The 21,983-nt window shown below is 39.9% G+C and overlaps 1 non-coding gene across 1 annotated transcript; it reads left to right on the forward strand.

The window, feature by feature from the left end:
- The first annotated feature begins 20,582 nt into the window (after nt 1–20,582).
- Nucleotides 20,583–20,689, forward strand: LOC141624600 (small nucleolar RNA R71). Its single transcript, XR_012534406.1, has one exon. It is a non-coding gene; the product is annotated as a small nucleolar RNA R71 (small nucleolar RNA).
- The last annotated feature ends 1,294 nt before the right edge of the window (nt 20,690–21,983 follow it).

The raw sequence follows: 21,983 nt of genomic DNA on the forward strand, positions 1-21,983 counted from the left end.
GCACACACCCCTATCATTTTAGGGAGACCATTTTTGTCTACTGCCCGTGCAGTTATAGACGTCGGGGGGAAGACTTTGACTTTCCAGGTAGGGGATGCGGAGCTGATTTTTCATCAGTCCAAGTTCCGGAGAGCTCCCATGCAAGCCCAGCCTTGCAATGCTCTCTCTTCTATTGATCCTATTATTGACACTCCGGATGAAAATTTGGAGAATTGTGCTGCTATTGTTAACCCTCCGCCTCAGACTGAGAGCTAAAAGGAGGAAAGTTCGTCTGTTTTCCTTGCTGCAGGTACAGATGAAAGCAATAAAGGAGCTGTCAAAGGACATGGTGTAATTATTATCAATCAAATTGAAGATGATGACGCTAAAGCTAGTGATAAAGGAGCAAGGACGAGGAAAGTTCGCGCTTACGTGGATGTGAACTACTCCCCTCCTACCGTTTCAAGTGATAATTCATGCTCATGGAAGTTGAAGAGGACAGTCAATGTTGCTGAGGTGACGTCCTCCAGTCAGGAGCCCACCAAGGGGCTACTGAAATTTGTCGGGAATTAACGGGGAAATGCCCCGTGTAACACTTTGTAATAGATAATTTTTGAATTTCCGTTGAATTTGTTTCATTCCTTTTATTAAGACAATTAGTTTTTAGACTGCTTTTAGTGTAGAATTAAGACTATAGACTGTTCTTATGCGTATTTGGTATATTGGGAAATTTTTGCGTGTGTTTTTATGCAGGTTTGGGGAAGTTTTTACGCATTCCAAGGAAGAAAAGACGGAAATTCAAGAGCTTACGCGAGAAAAGTCCTCGATCGAGTACTTTTTGTACTCGATCGAGTGAAAATTGGTCGATCGAGCATTCCTTTTAAGTCGATCGAGTGGAACAAAAAGGGGAACTTCTCGATCGAGTAGAATTCTACTCGATCGAGCAACCTGGAGCATAAAAGTGCTCGATCGAGTGGTTTAAAACCACTCGATCAAGTGAAATGAACAGTATACAGGGAGTTTTTCGCCTTATACTCTATGGTTTTGTTCTAACTTTCATTTTCCCCTAAATTTTCGTCTTACAAACCCTAATTGCGATTCAAATTCCCCCAAATCCCCATTTTCTTGCCCAAATCACCAAGTCCGTTTCCTACATTTCATTGTTTACATATTAATCTTCAAAAGCCCCTTATTTTTCCCTTACTTTGTGTTGATTATCTCGGTTTTAAAAGGGTTTTCGGGTTTGCGGTTTTTCGACTAAAAAATCGCTATTGTTGCTTGTTTATTTGAAGATTAATTGCATCTGTAGGATCATTCTCATCAAGTAAGCACTTGTTTTACCTTCTTTGTATCTTGATTTTGATTTTTTTTGAATTTTATGAGGTAAGAATCGAATTTAGGGTTTGAATATCCATTGTAGGTCGATTTTTCGACTTTAATTGAGTTTATTGCCCTTGCTTAGCTTGCTTGATGATCATAATTCCCCTTCCTCGTTGTTTTGCATGCTTAATTCGAATTCTACATGAAATTTTTGCGATATGGGTGCAGGACTGTCGAATTTTTCGACTGTCACTTGGTTATTCTTTCTTAATGTCTGTCTAAATTAGCTTCTTTGTCGCTTAATTGCTGCTGTTTAGACTGCTATCACACCCTGTCGATGCCTAACATGCTTCCATTCGAATTTTGTGCAAAAATCTCGCGATTAGGGCTACCTCAGTCGAATTTTTCGACTGTCAGACGGTTTATATGCTGCATTGCTTTAGTTAACCTCAGTGTTACTTATGTGCTGCTGTTGTTAACTGCTTTTCCCGTCCCCTATCGCCATTATATGCTGTAATTCAAACTTGTTTGAGGATTGTTGGGAATTCTATGCGGTGAAGTCTAATTTTTTCGACTAGTAGGGGATTAATATGCTGTCATATGCTGGTTCTTATCATGTCCCCCTACCCTCTATTGCAGGATGGATTCTAGTTCTTTACCATCTACTAGCTCGTCCTCCAGTCCGTCCTTGAGTGAGATAGTGGCCCCTGCTGTTGCCACTGTCTCCACTTTAGTCACCACTGCAGCCCCTGTGTTCCTAGTTTCAGCTGCAGGGACGGTTTTTGCTCCAGCTAGCTCAGCTGCTAGCCCAGTTCAGGCTACCTCTTCCTCTACGGTCACCACCACAGCTAGCACTGCTGCTAGTTCCTCTTCAGTGGTGACCACAATAGCCACTACCTCTGCACCACTCTCTACTTTTACACCTGTGGCGGACTCGCCAGCAGTCACAGCTGCCTTCAGAGCAGCCCTGGTCCCTCACACCGTTGCTTCACGAGCTTCCGCTTTGAGTTCCAGAGGCCGGGGTCGTAGACAGTCTCGAGCTGCACCAGCTCCAATACCCTCTACTTCCGCTCCTAGCACTTCTACAGCTACAGCTTCTGCTTCTACTTTTGGCACTGTTAGGGTCCGAGGGGACACCTCCCTCGACCCTCACCCAGATTATCCGCAGGTATTATTCGTCAACGCTTTACACCGTACGAAATTTTATAACCTGCTGAAGTGTGTGCATGTACCTTCCCGTTTTCTAGAGAAAACGGCACTAGATAGACTCGGCATTTACGAGTCGGTTTGTGACTTACTACGGGTCACGGGGATGCCTGGCCTCATCACTATGAGAGGCCGTACCTTTTTAGAGCTGAGCCTCGAGTTTCTCAGCTCTTTTACCTTCTCCCCCGGGGCACACGAGGCTGACCCCGAGAGTTCTTCAGTGTCCTTCCGGTTGTTTAACCGGACCTTTCCGATGACACCAGGGGAGTATGGTAGGTTACTCGACCTCTCCTCTACGGGCTTGACTGCTGCCCCGAGGAAGGTCTACCGTCAGCTTTGGCGGTGTCTGGCTCAGACCACTTTTCAGGAGCGAAAGCTCCATCACGTCCACCTACCCCCTGTCCGTGTTTTCCTTAGACTGATGGGGAGCACTATTTTCGGCCGAAAGGAGCCGAACAACATTACCAACAACGAGCTCGCCATCCTGGGCGGTTACCTGAACGTCGACTGCGAGGGCCCCTTCATCCTCAACATTGCCTACTTGACCGCCCAGTACCTTCTGAGCCAGGGGAAGAAGGAGGGGGGGACCATTGCCTGCGGTGGCATAGCCCCCATTCTTGCCCGTCGCCTTTTCCCCGTTTGGCCTCGTGACTTGCAGTACCTCGCTGGGAGAGAGGCCACTGAGTCTGGATGCCATGCTCTCTCAGCATTGGCTCACTATAGACTACCAGACTTGGAAGATAGACGGCTCCTTGTCTGTTGACTTACCCTGTCAGACTCTCCCCCGTCTTGAGCCCTTGCCTACTATTGCAAAGGGCCACCGTCTACCACCACTACCTCTCCTTCACCTTCCACCCAGACCTACTCCTGATGCACCTGCCGCCAAGAAGCGGCGACTCGAGACTGGAGAGGGGTCCACACCTTCAGGGAGTACCCAGCCTTCCACGGCTACTCCCGACCCGACCCCTACTCCCACTACTACTACCACTCCTACTCCACCTCCCACTGACCAGACACAGACTGAGCCGGTTTTACCGACTACTTTTAGACTACCTCCTCCCTTTGTGGCGCCCGCGATCCTGGACCAAGGGAGCGCCGTTTACGGTTTGTTGCGTGAGATTGCAGAGCGTCAGGCTCGTATGGAGAGGGACATGGCTCTTGCCTTACACCCTCTGTACGAGTATCTCTTGCGGCGACACAGACCGATCCCGGAGGGTTGGCCACACCCTTCCTTCTTCCGGTACCCACCTGAGGGGTACCCGGTTTCTGACGAGGAGGAGGAGGAGGACCCAGAGGTGGCAGTGGAGAGAGCTCGTGAGGAGGAGCGGAGGAGGAGAGAGGAGGAGAGAGACCCGGAGTACGGGGGCGGAGGTTGGCCGTGACAAGTGTGACGATGACGACGACGAGTAGCTATCTTGGTCTACTCACTTCCCGCCGGCGGCTGGTTTGGGGAAGTTCGTATTTTGTATGTATCTCTTACTCTTTTATTTTGTCTCCTTTATTTTATTGTTTTTATTTTGTTGGTTGTATATTCCCGTTCCCCGTATATATCTCTTTGGTGTATCTTTGGAGGACAACGAGGGCGTTATCCGTTTTGGTTTGGGGAGGGTATTGCATCCTTTTAAGTCTGCATCTGCATCTGTTTTTGCATTCACGTTTACTTTTCAGCTTGCATTGTTCTCTATTTTCCATCAAAAATTCAAAAAAAATTATAAAATTTCAAAAATTTAAAAAAATTCACGTTTATTTTTGCATATAGGTTGAGTCGGAACGATCGATTTCCGTGATGATATCGCACTATAACTTGTCTTTTTGCTTGAGCCTTGCACTTTTATTGATAGTTATTAGCTTTGTCATACGCATAGTCTACGAGTTTTTGTTCAAATATAGCTGACTGTTTAGACTTGACCTGATAAATTGGCAACCTACTTAAAAATTCTGAGTTTTAGAGCCCATAACTGGTGACATTCATGACCAGTTCATTAGGAATTGAGAGTAGTACTCCTTGCATAGCATGTTCATCTTTTTTGCACATTTATGACATTCAATTTCGAGTCAAATGCACATATTCGGGTTCGTGGTTGGTGTCACATGCAGGGAGGTGCTTGCAAATTTCCCTTTCTTTATATTCTTCACCCATTTAACTCCACATTAGCCAAATTTGCCTTTTTGACCCACTAGCTACATCCCAAACTAAGCCTGCCCAGTCAAGCTAGTTAGTATGTTCTTTTGCGGTATATTTTCCATTGCAGTTTGGTCCGTGTTTCTTGTTTCGGAGTTGGTGTAAGTATTATGGAAGAAAAAAAAAGAGTATTGAAAAAGAGAAAAAAACGTGAAAGTGAAAAGAAAAAAAAAAAGAAAAAAAAATTAAATGAAAAAAAAAGAAAGAGGCTGGAACGTGAACAGGAGAAGAAAGAAAGAAAGAAGTTTGAATAAAAATTGTTGTTTCAGTTAGCTATTTCAGACGGTGTTTAAAAAAGGGAAGCTTGTGACCGTCTGACTCCTCCGCTTTATTCCATTTTTTTGAGGAGAGTGTGTTTGAGTTTAGTGAGTTATGTGCCAAATGAAGGGCACTTGTGGTTGATTTTTCAGTCAGTTGAGATTTGGATGGTTTCATTATGGTCCGGTTAGGAACTAGCTTGACGCTTTTACCTCCACATTTCCATAACATGTTTTGCCTTTTCTCACCTGAACCTCACTATTCCCAAACTATTTGTAAGCCCTCGGCTGTGATGGACATTATTGGTTGGAGTGTGTGCATTAGTACTTGAATTGTCTTTCATTTTTGTTGCATGCATGCTATGTAGGTCGCAGTTAGGTGAGTGACTGTCTCTTCTCTTCTCTTTTACATATAACATTCACCCTTTGCTTCATGAGAGAAGAGTGACCACGAGAGAGTCCGATTTTGTTGGTCTTGCAAGGTCGATAGGTCAGCTATATTTCTGAACAGCTTATAACTCGTTTGCATATTGACTGTTTAGCTTTAACTGTTAGTTTTTGTTGCATTAAACTGGTTCAAGTATACAAGTTAAGCTAGCTCTGAGTTATCATTTCTGTTCCATTATTTTAGTTTTGAGTTTACTCGAGGACGAGTAAAGGTTCGGTTTGGGGAGATTTGATACGTGCCTAATGTATCGTCTTTTTAGCCTATTTCAGCACGTATTTCTATGCAATTTCATACTGTTTTTATGGTATTTTGCCCCGAATAGGCTACTTTGGTTCGTTTTGTCCTTTTTGTAGAAATGAACGCGAAAGTAGTGGAATCGTACCCTTTTTCGTCCTTTTTGCATGCTTTTAGAGGAGACGGGATTGTTCCAGAGTGAGATACTGCAGTTGGAAGCGTCGTGGCATGCATTACGAGGCATTCGGTGGCGGACTTGAGCTGAAATGAAGATGAAGCACTCGATCGAGCAGTTTTACCACTTGATCGAGTGGTTTCTACACCCCAGAAGTGGTCGATCGAGCACTTTGTACTCGACCCTTAAGTTGCAGAAAGACCATGTACTCGATCGAGTGACTTTCTGGTCGATCGAGTAGTTTTTGCTGAAAGTTGGTCGATCGAGTAATTTTTGCTGAAAGTTGGTCGATCGAGTGGTTTTAATCCACTCGATCGAGTGGTTTTGATGGCTATGGGCTTTAATTAGCCCGCGTGAGTGTTTATTTCGCTAAACTTATTTTGTTTGCTATTTAAGCACGCTTTACTAGGTTAATTAGGAGATCTTTTTTTTTTATTTTTATCAAACTCTGTACTGTTAAACTTTGCTACGTACATCATTCTTCTTCACCGTAACCTTGCTTTGGGATTGTTTTCACTCGGATTTTGTGTTCTTTACGCCGGATTCGCTTGGATTGTAATTCCTTTCTCCTTCTTAATAATAATTAATCATTTGTTTGCTTTTAATTGTTTGTTTACTTCGATTATCCTTCTGCCCTAATTTTCTTTTATGCAATTTATCGTTTATTTCATAATGTTTACTGCTGGGAATTTAATTGCTGTTAGTTTAATTAGTAATATGAGTAGCTAAACCCCTTTCATGTTGGGATTAGGGGATCTGCGGTAGAAATGTGACGATGTAGTAAATGAATTAGATGAATTAGTTGTGAGACCCTGTCACCATAGCAATTTAATTGTATTTATTCGACTTAGTTGAGTGCACGCTTCTATGTCACCCTTTAATCTGGCTAAAATTAATCCTAGATCGAAAGATTGGACTAAATAGGCCTGCTATGAACAGTAGACTACCCTAATGAGGATGAAAGTTCAGTTAGTGGTAATTTAGGATAGAAAGTGGACCGAAAGGACCTTTCAACATCCGTCTCACATTAGTTCGTCTGAATCATTTACAGCTGAGTCACTGGACTACCGTAGTGAACCGAAATCCTGATATGTCCCCTCTCTCTTGATAGTTTAATCTTATTTCCTTGCTTTTACTGCTCTCTACTTAATTTCTCTTTCCCTTAAATATCGTAGTTTAGAAACCAATTCAAACAAAACCCCCCAATTGTTACCTTAGGACTAGAACTAGATAGCTGATAATTGCATTACCTCCCTGTGGATTCGATACTCGACTGCCTTTACTACATTTTAGTTGAGACCGTTAGGTTTTATCTTTGATAGGGTTGCGATGGCCGTGTCAACTTTAATTAGTAAAAATACTAAAACATACTTCATGATTAAGGAAAAACATCACATGTTGCATTTTATCATATATTGCAGATCTTATAGTGAAAAGTTGATAAAAATAATTTTTCTCATATTTTTATGGTGATAATTGTTAAAATCGATAAACCGCAACATTGTTTTTCTCGATAAATTTTCGAAATTTTTAACCTAAGTTTTTGAACATTATTAGTGTCATGGTATTTTTCCATAATGTTCATGAGTTTAAATTTCAAATTTTAAAATTATTTGAAATTTTTATGATTTAATTTGAAGTTTATGACATAATTTTGTATTTTAGGTCCATTCATGAACAATATTAAGAAATCTAGGTTAATTATTGTCAAATGTTAGTGGAGACTAATTTTGAGTCCTAAGATGGTTAGGGTAATTAACTTGTATATAAATATGATTTTATGTAATTATTGTGATTTTAAAAGGTTAAATCATGCAAATCCGTAAAAACCGATTAATATACGATATTGGCTCCTTAAAGGCGATTTAGCATAAAATTGGGCATGTTCATACATATTATAATGCTGCATTTTATTTATGATTGTCATATTTTAATTTTATGTAATTTTTGAATTATGTAATTTTACTTAGTATGGCCTTAGTTTTTAATTGATATTACCCGAAATGTATGGGAATATCGATTCGGTTGTAATTTATTGTGATCTCGTATCACTGTTTTGTAATTTAATAGATTTATTTTTATTTTTAATTACAAATGTATAATAGGAAATTATGTAATTTATTATGTAATTTGTTTATTTCGGAGTTCCTTGAAGACGGTGCCACTCGAGAAGGCGATCCATCAAAGAAAGTATTGCCTTGAAATGCGTGCCAAGACCGAAGTTCAAGGGACCAAAGGAGCTGGTTTCCGAATTTTTAATAGTTTATTAGATTTACTATTTTAGGAAGGCCATTGATGGACAAGAGTTGGTCGTCACACATCCAATCAAACACATTTATAATACTCAACAAAAACCTAGTTAGCGGTAAGTCGAGGTCGATCCATGGGACGGTGTGCTTTGGGTTCTAAGTCTATCTATCTCAATTTATGCTAGTGTCACGATTGATTTGGGTTTGTAGTTGTGTTCTAGGCTAATGCAAGTAACAAAGTAAAGCAAACAATGAACTAAGAAGTGTAAACAAATGACTTAAAAGCACTAGGATGTCATGGGGTCATAGGGGATTCATGGTGTTGATCACACAAAAATGTTTACAAAGTTGCAAGCAATTAATGTTGTGGAGGAACCGAGTTGGTTTATGTCTTACGGTTCATAGGAAGAGTTGGGTCCCGGAGCCGAATCGATTAGATTGTACAACACCTACAAGTCGACTTACTTTCCTCCTATTCAACTTCTATGCATGGTCTAACAAGACTCGAGTTGGTTTATATCTTACAAGTCTTGTTGAGTAGATAAGAGATGGGTAAAAATGCAAGGATTCATAGGCTTAGCATTTCATCAAACAGAACATGTGCATAGGTTGACATCACAACAAGCAAGCAAATTTAATTATGTGAACACATTAGATTAAGCATGAATCAATTCCCATGTTTGTTTCCCCTAATTACCCACTAATCCTAGTTAAGAGACTACTCACTTATTATCATGGTAAACATGTTATTAATGGTGTCAATCATCACAACAAGTGTAAACATGATAAGAGAATGAGGAAATAAACAATAAAGAGAAAAAGGGTAAAAGAATTATACCAAACTTGAGATGATTCCAAATAATAAAGCAAATAATAAAGGAAGAGAACTTGATTGATTGATGAAGGGTTGTCAATCCTCCAACAATAACCCAATAATCTTCAATTACCCAAAAGTAACAAACTTGAACAATAATTAAGGAGAGATTAATGTGAGATTTGTGGAAAGATTAAAGAGTAGTCTATTCTAATCTATTCCTAATCTAATCTAAGAGGAATTTCTAATGTGGAGGCTCTCTACTCTAAAAACTTCATGCTTTGATTATTTAAAAGTGGGGTATATATATAGAGAGCTTTATTAGGTTAACTAAGGCTAAATTAGTAATTAACATTTGTGAGTTCTAAGCAGGGAATTGCTAGTCTTTTCGGAGAGATGAGCATCTCAGCTGAAGACGCCACAATCCGCTCGTCCAGGAGGGGAATCCGCTCGGATTGTTGTGGGGGTGGACGGGCGTCTTTGGGGCAAATCCGCTCGGATTGTAGCAAGGGAATCCGAGCGTCTTCAAGGCTTGGACGCTCGGATTTAGGCTCTTGGACGGGCGTCTTGTCTCCCTGGCCGCTCGGATTCTGCTTCAGAATCCTTCTCTTCGATTACTTCTTATTCTTATGAGATTAGTCTTTAATTCTCGCCTCCTCTTCATACTTGTCCATCTAATGTCGTCAATAAGCTTCCAAATATGCACGAAAGACGGGAATTTCCGCCTTATTATCTCATTTCCTACGAAACATATAAAATGCACTAGGAAAGCAAAATAGAAAGCATTTGATGGATAAAATGGCTATGGAATGTTGTTATAATAGTATGCAAAATGGGCTCAATTAGGGGACTAAATGTGCGCAAATATGAGTCACATCAAATATCCCCAAACCGAACCTTTACTCGTCCCGAGTAAAGAGGTGACAAAAACTAGGACTTTTATTCAAACTAACATACTAATATAGCCGATGTGAGACAATTAGCGGGTCTCACTCCGCCCCTTAAACTCACAACAAGACAACCATGAGGTAGGATGCCTTCTTGCAAGGCAAGGTGGGTCTTGCCAAAATGGCGACACATCCAAGCATTAAAGCACACAATAATCAAGTAATGGATGCATCTACAAAAGAATAGCCACATTCCTCATCTAAGTGGCGGAAATTATCTAAAGGGGAAGCAATTCAAGGGTACACACTTCTTCATAGATATGATTTCTTCAAACTACTAAGCCTAGAAGGATACCAATAAATCACCTCCAAGTTGTGTCAAGCTAGGGTACCTTTGTCCTCAATCGTTAAATGCTTTTGTCAAGAGTAGACTCCCTATGGTGTTAGAAACACTGGAGGATCGCGGAATTCCCCTTCTTGCCTAGACAAGAAGAAGGGTCGTCCCTTCTCTACCATGCACAACAATGGATACGATGGATAAAGGGATCAATAGAATTTGAGTTTCATTTGGGAGTTTGCTTTTGTTTTTGTTTTTCCCCCCAAATTTCTTTTGATTTTTGGCAATTCAATACTTGACAACTTTCAACTTTTTGCATTTTCTTTTGAACATTTTCAAAGTCACCCCATATGTAGTGAGGGTGCCTTATATTTGAAGCATAGGAGTCTATTTTTGCTCCTCTTTTCATTTGATGCAATTGCAAACTTTCTTTCACTTTTCATTTCATTTCTTGAACTCAAATCAATTTTTTTTTGTGCCCATGCCCTTTGATGACAAAAATGTGGTAGAACATGGATGAATGATGGTTGCATGGTTTCAAGGGTCACCTTGGAATAAACGGTAGCCAAGGAGTTATCACACCACAAGGTACTCTTGACTAGGCCTTAATCCATGGGTCAAAGGATACTAGCATGACACATCCTAGGGTGTTTTACAAGTATTCTAACAAGCAAAGTCTTAAGAAGAAAAAGCATCTAATAGGGCCTATATACACTTGTCAAGTTTCCCAAGTAGACGGTTTCACAAAAGTTTTCTAACATACAACTATATGCCATGATGCAACTAACATCTATACATCCTAATGCATATGCTTTATATTATGTAATATTACGAAAGTAGACGAAATGGGGCAAATAGTAGCATAAACTACTATAGATGTGAGTTCACTTTCGTATTTTTATGTAATATTGCAGATTTATGCGGAAATGAGTAGATATTGAGCTAAATCCGTCCCTGAGTACCTTGCATTGCATTTGACATGAAGTAGAGACTCGAGAGATGAACTTGGTGCGCGTTTCGAAGCTTGAAAGACAACTTTATGAAGAATTAAAAGCGGATTATCAGCTACTCTAGTCGATCGACTGGACCCTATGGTCGATCGACCAGAGCCCGACTTACAGGAACTCCTGTTCAGCATACCTCAGTCGATCGACTGCCTTGTGTGGTCGATTGACCAAGTCGCTATTTCAGACGTGAAGTAAAAGATCGAGAATAAGAAAACCCAATGTATTGTAGGTTTAGGAATAAGTTGTTACGTTAGATTCCTATATAACGCAACCTGACATTAAGCTTTAGGTATTCAGTTTTCATTGAGCTTTCATCCAGTTTTAACTTATCATTAATTAGGGTTTGGTTTCCGAGTTGAATCAATCAATACAATTTCTTTCGTTCGTGCTTTTCTTCCTGCAATTCTTCTATTGGTATTCCTTTGTTCATTATTTCAGTTTTATTGCTTTATTTCGTTCGTAGCTAGAATTGATAGATTAGTTTCCCGAAGCCATAATTACAGCTTTATGCTAATCTTTTGTTCCGTTAATTTAAGCATGAATTCAGTAGTCTATTTCGTTAATCTTGTTGTTGTTTTTACCAATATCATGAGTAGCTAAATACCTCGTGCTAGGATGTAGGGAATCTGTAGATTAGGCGGCAGTAGAATAGTACGACCTGAGGCGCGCCACGGTCGATCGACCGCACACCCTGGTCGATCGACCGCACACCCTGGTCGATCGACTGGCCACGTGAGGTTTTGCTTCGTTTTAATTGATTTAAATTCTATTTTTGACGAATCGAGTGCACGCGACTAGTTGAATGCTCAAGAAATGACCGACCCATTAGATCGAAAGATAGGGAAAGTTGTTAGACTACCAATTAAAATGACTAAACTATGCTAAGATCGAAAGATAGGTAAAGTTTAGATTATTAGTCATTTTTCAGGACGAGAGTCAGTACTAGTGATATTAGGGACCCGTAGCGAGATCGAAAGACGCTACTTGCTGAGAGTGGACCGAGATGACCTCTTGTTTTCCCGCCTCATGTGTTTATTTCAGACCTACTTAATATGCTGCTGCCGAAACTACAGTGAACCGACCATCTTAGTACCCCTTTTATATTTGATTTTATACATTTCTTTAGTTCATTGCTCATTAGTTATAGACCAATTCAAAACAACCCCCACATAATCGTTACCTTAGACTGAAATTAGACAACTAATAATTACACCTGCCTCTCTGTGGTTCGACCCTGCAACCGCTATCTATAGTTGTAGTTAGGAATTATAAATTTATCTTTGGTGCACAACGACGGGCATCAACAAGCAAGATGAATTAAAAGGGATGTAAACAATTGATAAAAAGCACTAGGGTGTCATGGGGTCATAGGGGATTCATGGGAATTGATCATAGAACATATTCTCAAATTATAAGCAAGCAATTATTGTTGTGATGGATCGAGTTGGTTTATATCTTACAATCCTAGGAAAGTTTGGGCCTCAGAGCCGAATCGATTAGATTGTACAACACCTACAAGTCGACTTAATCTTCCCTACTCAACTATATGCATGGTCTAATGAGACTCGAGTTGGTTTATGTCTTACAAGTCTCATTGAAAAGATAGGTGATGGGTAAAAAATGCAAGGATTCAAAGGCTCGCATTTCATCAAACATAACATGTGCATAAGTTGAGATCACAACAAGCAAGCAAATAAACTATGAAAACATATTAGATTAAGCATGAATCATTCCCCATGTTGGTTTCCCCTAATTACCCATTAACCCTAGCTAAGGAAACTACTCACTCATTATCATATTGGACATGCTAGCAAGGTTGTTAATCATACCAACAAAGTAAAACATAATGAATAAATGAAGATAATTAACAATAATTAAAAAGGGATTAAGAGAATTATACCTACTAATATTTCCAATAATAAAGCAAAGAATAATAGAAGTACTTGATGCTTGATTGGAAGGTTGTCAATCTCCCAATAATAACCCAAATAGTCTTCAATTACCCAAAATAAAGGATGAACAAGAGAGAGATTAAGGAAATAAAACTTGTATTAAAACTTGATTAAATGTTGATTACAAGATTAAAGAGAGATTTGATTGATATTAACTACACTAAAGATTGCTAAGAAGAACATGCTCTTCTAATTAGACTAATGGGGTATTTATAGTGGGGATTAGTTACATAAATTAGGGTTTACTAAGGGCTTAAATGTTAAGTCCTTGAGGAATCGCCGGTCTCTAGGGAGACTCCGGTCTCTTTTTTTCCGGTCTTAGAAAAATATGCGCATCCTTCCTTGAAGTTGTAGAAGACGAAATAGGCTGTGAGGGAATCCGGGCGTCTTCAGGGAAATCCGCTCGGATTGTCAAACAGCTTCATTCCTTCTTCTTTTCTTCCTTTTTCTTCATAAAATCCTTGAGGATTTCCTCGGAGATGCAAGAATCTTTTCTCATCATTGCCCATCTACTATAGTATGTACAAAGGCCTTCTAATCTTGTCTCTCCTTGATGCTTGGTCATTGAATTCAATCAATTTAGCCTCATTTTGCCATGAAAATGCAAGGTTTGCACTCCTTTCCTACCAAGGACACAAAACCTCAAAGAATATGCAAAATAAAGGACTAAAGACAATAAATGACCCAAATATGCACTAAAAAGCATGGGAACAAGGCTAATTCGGGGACTAAATGTGCTCTAATTATGGTCACATCAAATATCCCCAAACGAACCTTTGCTCGTCCCGAGTAAAGAGGTGACAAAGACTAGGACCATTATTTAAACTAACCTAATAACATAGCCGATACGAGACAATTAGCGGGTCTCACTCCACCCCTTCAACTCACAACAAGACAACCATGAGGTAGGATGCCTTCTTGCAAGACAAGATGGGTCTTGCCAAAATGGCGACACATCCAAACATTAAGCACATAAAATCAAGTAATGGATGCATCTACAAAAGAATAACCACTTTCCTCATCTAAGTGGCGGAAATTATCTACAAGGGAAGCAATTCAAGGGTACACACTCCTTCATAGATGCAATTTCTTCAAACTACTAAGCCTAGAAGGATACCAATAAATCACCTCCAAGTTGTGTCAAGATAGGGTACCTTTGTCCTCAATCGTTAAATGCTTTTGTCAAGAATAGACTCCCTATGGTGTTAGAAACACTGGAGGATCGCGGAATTCCCCCTCTTGCCTAGACAAGAAGAAGGGTCGTCCCCTCTCTACCATGCACAAAAATGGATACGGTGGATAAAGGGATCGATAGAATTTGAGTTTCATTTGGGAGTTTGCTTTTGTTGTTGTTTTTCCCCCCAATTTCTTGTGGCATATAACATTTGAGAACACTTTCTTTGCCATTTCTTTTGATTTTTGGCTTTTCAACACTTGACAACTTTCAACTTTTTTTTGCATTTCTTTTGAACATTTTCAAAGTCACCCCATATGTAGTGAGGGTGCCTTATATTTGAAGCTTTAGGAGTCTATTTTTGCTCCTCTTTTCATTTGATGCATTTTAGCAAACTTTCTTTCACTTTTCATTTCATTGAACTCAAATTGATTTCTTTTTGTGCCCATTCCCTTTGATAACAAAAAATGTGGTAGAACATGGATGATGGATGCATGCATGGTTTCAAGGGTCACCTTGGAATAAACGGTAGCCAAGGAGTTATCACACCACAAGGTACTCTTGACTAGGCCTTAATCTATGGGTCAAAGGATACTAGCATGACACATCATAGGGTGTTTTACAAGTATTCTAACAAGCAAAGTCTTAAGAAGAAAAAGCATCTACTAGGGCCTATATACACTTGTCAAGCTTTCCAAGTAGACGGTTTCACAAAATTTTCTAACCATGCAAACTACATGCCATGATGCAACTAACATATATATATATATATATATATATATATATATATATCCTAATGCGTATGCTTCTACCAACTAGTATGTCATATAATCTAAATGCAAGTCCTAGATTCACATTGTTATACCGCATCAATCAAAATAAAGCCACATAGTCATTAACATAAAGAGGAAAAAGGACATTGGAAAGATCATACCATGCGGTCTTCATGATCCTCATGTCTCGGATGTGGCGTAGTCAATCAATGTGAACAAGGATAAAACAAACACAATATATACAACAATATATACATGACTACACTATAAAGGAAATAAACTTGTTTTTGGATTTTCAAATTTTTCAGAATTTTATGGATTTTCGAAATTTTTTGATTTTTTTTTTGGATTTTTGAATAAAAGTTAAGTTAGAATTCCCCATCCCCACACTAATATGGGCATTGTCCTCAATGGCCAAAATGATGGGAAATTATGCAAACATGATGCATGAATTTCTACATTAAATGCAAGCTATACTAATCTACACTACATGATGCATGGGTTTTTGTTTATGAGGGAGAGCGTAGTTTAGATTACCTCCCGTTGCGTATGCATGTACTTCCCCAAACCGAGATAGACATTATTTCTAATGTCCTAAATTTGGGGGTAGTTCATGCACACAAGATGCAATGCATGAAACTAAATTTGTCATTTTAGATTTTTAAAAGTGGGAACAATAAAATAAGAACACCTCAATGGGGCCGAGGTGTTAGTCCTCTATGTTGCTAGGACTCTCCAACCATGATCAAGATAAAATAAATAAAATAAAGAAATAAGTAGACAAACCTCAAGAGGGTAGGAGCCTCCAAAGCTTGCTAGTCTTCCACCATATCATTATTGTCATCATCTTCCTCAATAGAAGTGGACTCATCACCACTTCCCTCTTCACTTCCTTGCTCACTTCCTTCATCATCTTCTTCTTCTTCATTAGCCTCTTCCTCTTCATTTACCTCTTCAACAATGCCCTCGTCAACAACCTCATCACCGACAACCTCATCGTCACCCGGTATCTCACCCCTAGATGCACTTGGAAAGAAGATTTCCCTATCCGCCCAACTAGGCAAAGGACATGATGGATCAAGTAGTCCTTGCCTAGCTAAATGAAGGAGGGCTGGATATTGGGCTAAGTATGCATCTTCCCGATCCTTATAAGCTTGTTTGTGCATCACTTGCAAAAGTAGAGTCATGTAGTCATTGCCCACTTCAACACCTTCGGGTTTGAACTCTTGATATTTGAATGGATAGGGTGGTGTGACAATGGAGGAGGAGGGCATTCCAATTTCACCCCTTTGTTGACGGATGATGTATTCGACATCCTTTGAGAGGGGAAAAAGGTAGTTTGTTCTATGAACACTCAAACAACATATCTTGGAAGGCAAAGTAAAAGATCTAGCATCATTGGTGAGCCACCCATATTTGGTGTCAAGAGGGTTATGAGTGACCCACTTGTACTTGTTAATCATGGCATCCATGTCAATGAGATGACCCCCTTTTTTCGCCACATACTTGCTATACTTGTTGAAATTCGGATCAAAGTACTTAGCCAAGAGAGTGACTAGACCTCCATTTACGATAAAAGCAGTTCCTTGCTTTCCATAATCAACATTGAGCCATCTTTCCACCAAAAGCCTTAGAGAATTGTAAGGCTTGGTGAATTCCGTTCCAATATTTAAGGCCGACTCAAGTAGAATACAATCGATCTTGGTAAAGTGGTTAGTGTCTTTTCTTGCAATGATAGTATTCCCGATGACCTTGTGCCACACTCTAATGCCCGGGTGGTGGACTAATAGAGCGCGACAGGCATGATAGTTCTCAAATTTCCTCCCGGAAATCGCCTACCAAAGAGGAGGGGGGTCATATTTTTCGGGCTTCTTGTAATAACTAGGTGAATCACTAAGACCTAATGCTTTACTCAAGTCATCAAAGGTGATGCGCCTACTCACATTGGCAAGGCGGAACTCGATGTTTTCTCTAGTCTCTACCTTAGTCACTTTCAAAGAACTCAAGAATTCCACGGTAAGGGAGGGGTATGTCAATTCTCTTGTAGCAAACAATTTTCCCAACCCCATGGCTTCAAAGAAGGCTTTTGTTTGTTCAAGGACACCCAATTTGTTCAAGGCATCTTCACATATGAATTTGGTGGGTAGAAAGGATTTTCTAGCATACTTGGCAAATGTATCCCTATGGGAGTTAGAAATGAAAATTACCTCCGGATAGTTTGGTAATGAGCAATTTCCGGAGTTGTTGATGTTGTTGCTTCCAAGGGAGGATTTTGTTGTTGTTGAACTTCCAAGTTTGCACTAGCAACCACCATAGCCAATGAGGCTTTCTTTGCTTGAAGACATTGTTGCCTTGTTGAGAGTGCCTTTGCCTTAGGCGCCTTTGTTGATCCTTTTGTTCTTGCAATTGATGAAAATACCAAGAAAAAAGTGAAAACCTTCAATTTCCGAGTATACCCAAATCGATTTTAAGATGAAAGGCTTTGCCTTTGTATTTCGAAAATCGACTTAAAGGTTGAAGATTTTGGTATTTGGATTGATTTTTGTTGGATGAGGAGTTATTAATTGTTGTTAAAAGGAAATTTGGATTTAGTTTTGTTGAATTTGGTTTTGTTGAATTTGGTTGAGGAAATCTTGTTTTGGTGATGGAGAGGATGAGGGTTTTGAGTTTTGGGTTTATGGGTAGTGTTTTGAATGTATGAATGAAGGAATGAATGTGGGAAGGGGTATTTAAAACACCCGAAAAATTTGAAACTGCAGGGGAAGACGGGAGTCTTTCCTTCGGGACGCTCGGATTCTGCCTATTCTGGGTTCAGGATTCTCGCCTAAAGACGGGCGTCTTTCAGACAATCCGCTCGGATTCTTTGACTGCAGGACGAGCGAATTCTACTTAAGACGGGCGGATTCTGATACAGCAAGCTTTCTTATTTTACACTGGCAAAAAGACAGGCGTCTTTCTTCAAAGACGAGCGGATTATTCAAGACGAGCGTCTTCTCTGCTGGGACGCTCGGATTCTTTGACAGTCCCAAATTTTCAAATTTTCAGTTAAAATGGACAGGCGGATTTTGCCAAAGACGCTCGGATTTCCTGAAGACGAGCGGATTCCCCTTAAGGACGCTCGGATTCTCCCTGGTCTACCCGGATTCAGTTCCATCCGTGCACTTGCATATCCCTTGTCATTTTTCATTCTTCAAATCTCGTGTTCTTCATTGTAGGGGCACTACTAAGGCATGAATAGCCTAGGCAATTGCTATCCCCACACTAAGCTAAAGCACTACACATCAATAAAATCATTAGTCTCTCCCTCACTTCTCTCAAAAATGATAATTACCTTGATCAAAGCATAAATATCCAAAAATGACAAAAATGCAATGTGAGAATTAAAATACGAGTTAGGGAGTTAGAAATATTTACAAATGGTGGTTTGGAGAGGACTCCACCAAACTCTCATCCTTAGTGAGATGTCACGGGGGCATGTCCAAGGTGTTGTTGATGTTGCTCAACACCTTGAAGAAGTAGTCAAAAGCTTGTTCATTATCATGATAAAGATCTTCAATAGACCTTTGCCCTTGTTGTCCTTCGTGTCGGTCTTTATCGATAGCATTACCAATATAGGGATTGAAAATCCCTTCAAACTCATCGTCCCAAAGACCACAAACTTCATCTACTTGATCACTAAAGATCTCTTGAGTTGATAGAGATAACTCTCCCACTTTCTTGTCTTGGCCAATGAGGCCATCCTCTTCATTGCTTGATTTTGGTGAGCTTTTCAAGCTCTCTTTGTTATAATTCACTTGCTCTTTGAATGGAGCATCATCAATTTTCTTCTTCCATTGGAATTCCAACTTCTTCCTATCATCCTTCCGGCTATAATGATCAACCATAAAACATGGTTCATGCAAATGGGGAGCTCTCATGGTCTTGTCAAGATTGAAAGTTATGCTCTCATCTCCCACTTCTAGAGTGAGCTCTCCATGCTTCACATCAATCACCGCACCTGCAGTGTGCAAGAAAGGTCTTCCTAGAATGATTGGAATGTTGGAGTCTTTTTCCATGTCAACAATGACAAAGTCCACCGGGATGAAAAATTTCCCAACTCTTACGGGAACATCTTCCCATATCCCTAATGGTGTCTTCGTCGATCTATCGGCCATTTGGAGTGTGATATTGGTGCATTTAAGCTCTCCTATCCCTAACCTTTTACTCACCGAGTACGGCATAATGATCACACTAGCCCCTAGATTACATAAGGCTTTGTTGATCGTGGTGTCGCCAATGGTACACGGTATTGAGAAGCTTCCCGGATCTTTAAGTTTTGGAGGTGAACTCCCTTGAAGTATTGCACTACTCACCTTAGTGAAGGCGATAGCCTCAAGCTTCCGGATCGACTTCTTCTTTGTGAGGATGTCTTTCATGTATTTTGCGTAGGCCGACACGTGATTGATTAATTCCGTGAAAGGAATAGAGACTTCCAAATTCTTCACAATTTCCATAAATTTTCAAAGGTGGTCATCAAATTTGGGCTTGGCTTGACGACTCGGAAAAGGAAGTTAATCACAATGGGCTCCTTCTCCTTGACCTTGTCTTCATTTTTCTTTGAAATTTATTCTTTTGATGGTTCTCCATCCTTGGAGTTTTGCACAACTTCTTCTTTGTCACTAGCTTCCACAACTTCATCCTCAACTTGCTTCTTCGGTGCTTCATACCTTGTACCACTCCTCAAGTGAATGGCACTAACCGTTTCATGTCTTGGGGGATTAGTTTGAGGTGGTAATTGCCCCTTTTGTCTTTGTGAGCTTGAAGATGCTAGTTGAGTCAATTGGGTTTCCAATATTTTGGTGTGAGCTAGGATGTTGTTGATGGTGATTTCCTTTGCTTGACTATCCTTTTGCATTTGAGTGAAAAACTCTTGTTGATTCTTTTGCATTTGGAGGACCGCTTTTTGAACATCAAAACCTTGGTCATTTTATTGATTGTATGGAGTTTGATTTTGGTAACCTTGGTTTTGGTTGTAAAAGGGTCTTTGATTTTGGTTTCTCATGGGAGGTGGGGTGTATGTTGGTTGAGGGTTTTGAACATTTTGGCTTTTGTATGAGAGATTTGGATGGAATTTGGTGTTTTCATTGTAATAGTTTGAGTAAGGGGTACCACTCTTGTATGCTTGAAAAGCATTCACTTGTTCATTTGTTCCCCTACATTCACTTTGGTCATGTCCCAAAGTTCCACAATTCTCACATACCCCACTTGGGATTGATGAAGATGCCGTCATGGCATTAACATGATGCTTTGGTGATTTTGAGGCTTCTTCAAATCTAGCCATAGCTTTTTCAAACTTCAAATTGATGGTATCAATGTGAGCACTAAGTTGAGCACCCAATTGAGTAATGGAGTCTACTTCATGCTTTCCTCCTCTAGTAGCCTTGCGAGGTCTACTATATTGTGAGTTATGGACCGCCATTTTCTCAATTTTGTTCCAAGTTTGATTGTCATCAACTTCGGTGAACATTCCATTTGATCCCATATTGAGAATGTTTCTTGAGTCTTCATAAAGACCGTTCCAAAATTGTTGTACCAAGAACCACTCGCTAAGTCCATGGTGAGGACATGAGCGACAAATTCCTTTGAATCTCTCCCAAGCTTCTTACAAAGATTCTTTATCTCTTTGCTTAAAGCCAGTAATTTGAGCTCTTAGCATGTTAGTGTTTTCCGGTGGATAGAAGTTTTTGTAAAAAGCTAGAGCCAACTTCTTCTAAGAATCAATTCCGAGAGTAGCCTTATCAAGGCCTTTCAACCATTGTTTCGCGGTGCCAATTAGAGAAAAAGGAAATAAAACCCATCGTATTTGGTCTTGAGTTACACCGATTTGAGAAATCGCATCACAATAGTCACAAAAAGTCTCCATATGAGAATGAAGGTCTTCACTAGGCATCCCCCCAAATTGGCTTCTTTCGACTAATTGGATAAATGCGGATTTGGCAATGAAATTTCCGGTTAGATGTTGTGATGTGGGAGTACCATTAGGTAGGCTCTCCTCGGTTGGTACGAAATGTGATGAAAACTTAGGCATTGTGGGTTGATTTTGTGTTGGGTTCTCCTCACCTTCTGTTGCAAAAGGGTTGATGAACTCAATAGTATTTGGTTGAATATCTACAACCTCACCAATACCACTCAAAGTTCTCCTAGCAAGTCTTCTATTGTTTGTCAAAGTCCTTTCAATTTCGTGATCAAAGGGCAACAAGTTACCTTGTGATCTTCTAGACATGCAAAATTTCAAACAACTCGAAAATAATTAGAACAAACCTTGAGGAGTTTTACTTCCCCAAGGCAAAGAAAGACACAACTAATAACAATACAAGAAAATCTAAATCAAGTTAACACTGTCCCCGGCAACGGCGCCATTTTTGGTCGTGATCCCTCGTGAGGGTTTAGTTTTCAGTACTTGTCGTTAGGAGCACCTAGACCAAAACACAATTTATAACTTCACAAACAACTCTACAATTAGTAAAGAGGCAAGTAAAGGTCGGATCCCAAGGGACGGGAATTGAGATGAGATTTTCTATTGCAACTAGTGGTGTCTAAGGGTGTCACAATTGGGGTTTGGAGTAGAAGATCACTAAACTAAATATCAATGAAAGTAAACAAGCAAGATGAATTAAAAGGGATGTAAACAATTGATAAAAAGTACTAGGGTGTCATGGGATCATAGGGGATTCATGGGAATTGATCATACAAACATATTCTCAAATTATAAGCAAGCAATTATTGTTGTGATGGATCGAGTTGGTTTATATCTTACAATCCTAGGAAAGTTTGGGTCCCGGAGCCGAATCGATTAGATTGTACAACACCTACAAGTTGACTTAATCTTCCCTACTCAACTATATGCATGGTCTAATGAGACTCGAGTTGGTTTATGTCTTACAAGTCTCATTGAAAAGATAGGTGATGGGTAAAAAATGCAAGGATTCAAAGGCTCGCATTTCATCAAA

This window comes from Silene latifolia, chromosome X (genome assembly GCF_048544455.1).
Source record: "Silene latifolia isolate original U9 population chromosome X, ASM4854445v1, whole genome shotgun sequence".
In the NCBI taxonomy this organism is placed as follows: Eukaryota; Viridiplantae; Streptophyta; class Magnoliopsida; order Caryophyllales; family Caryophyllaceae; genus Silene; species Silene latifolia.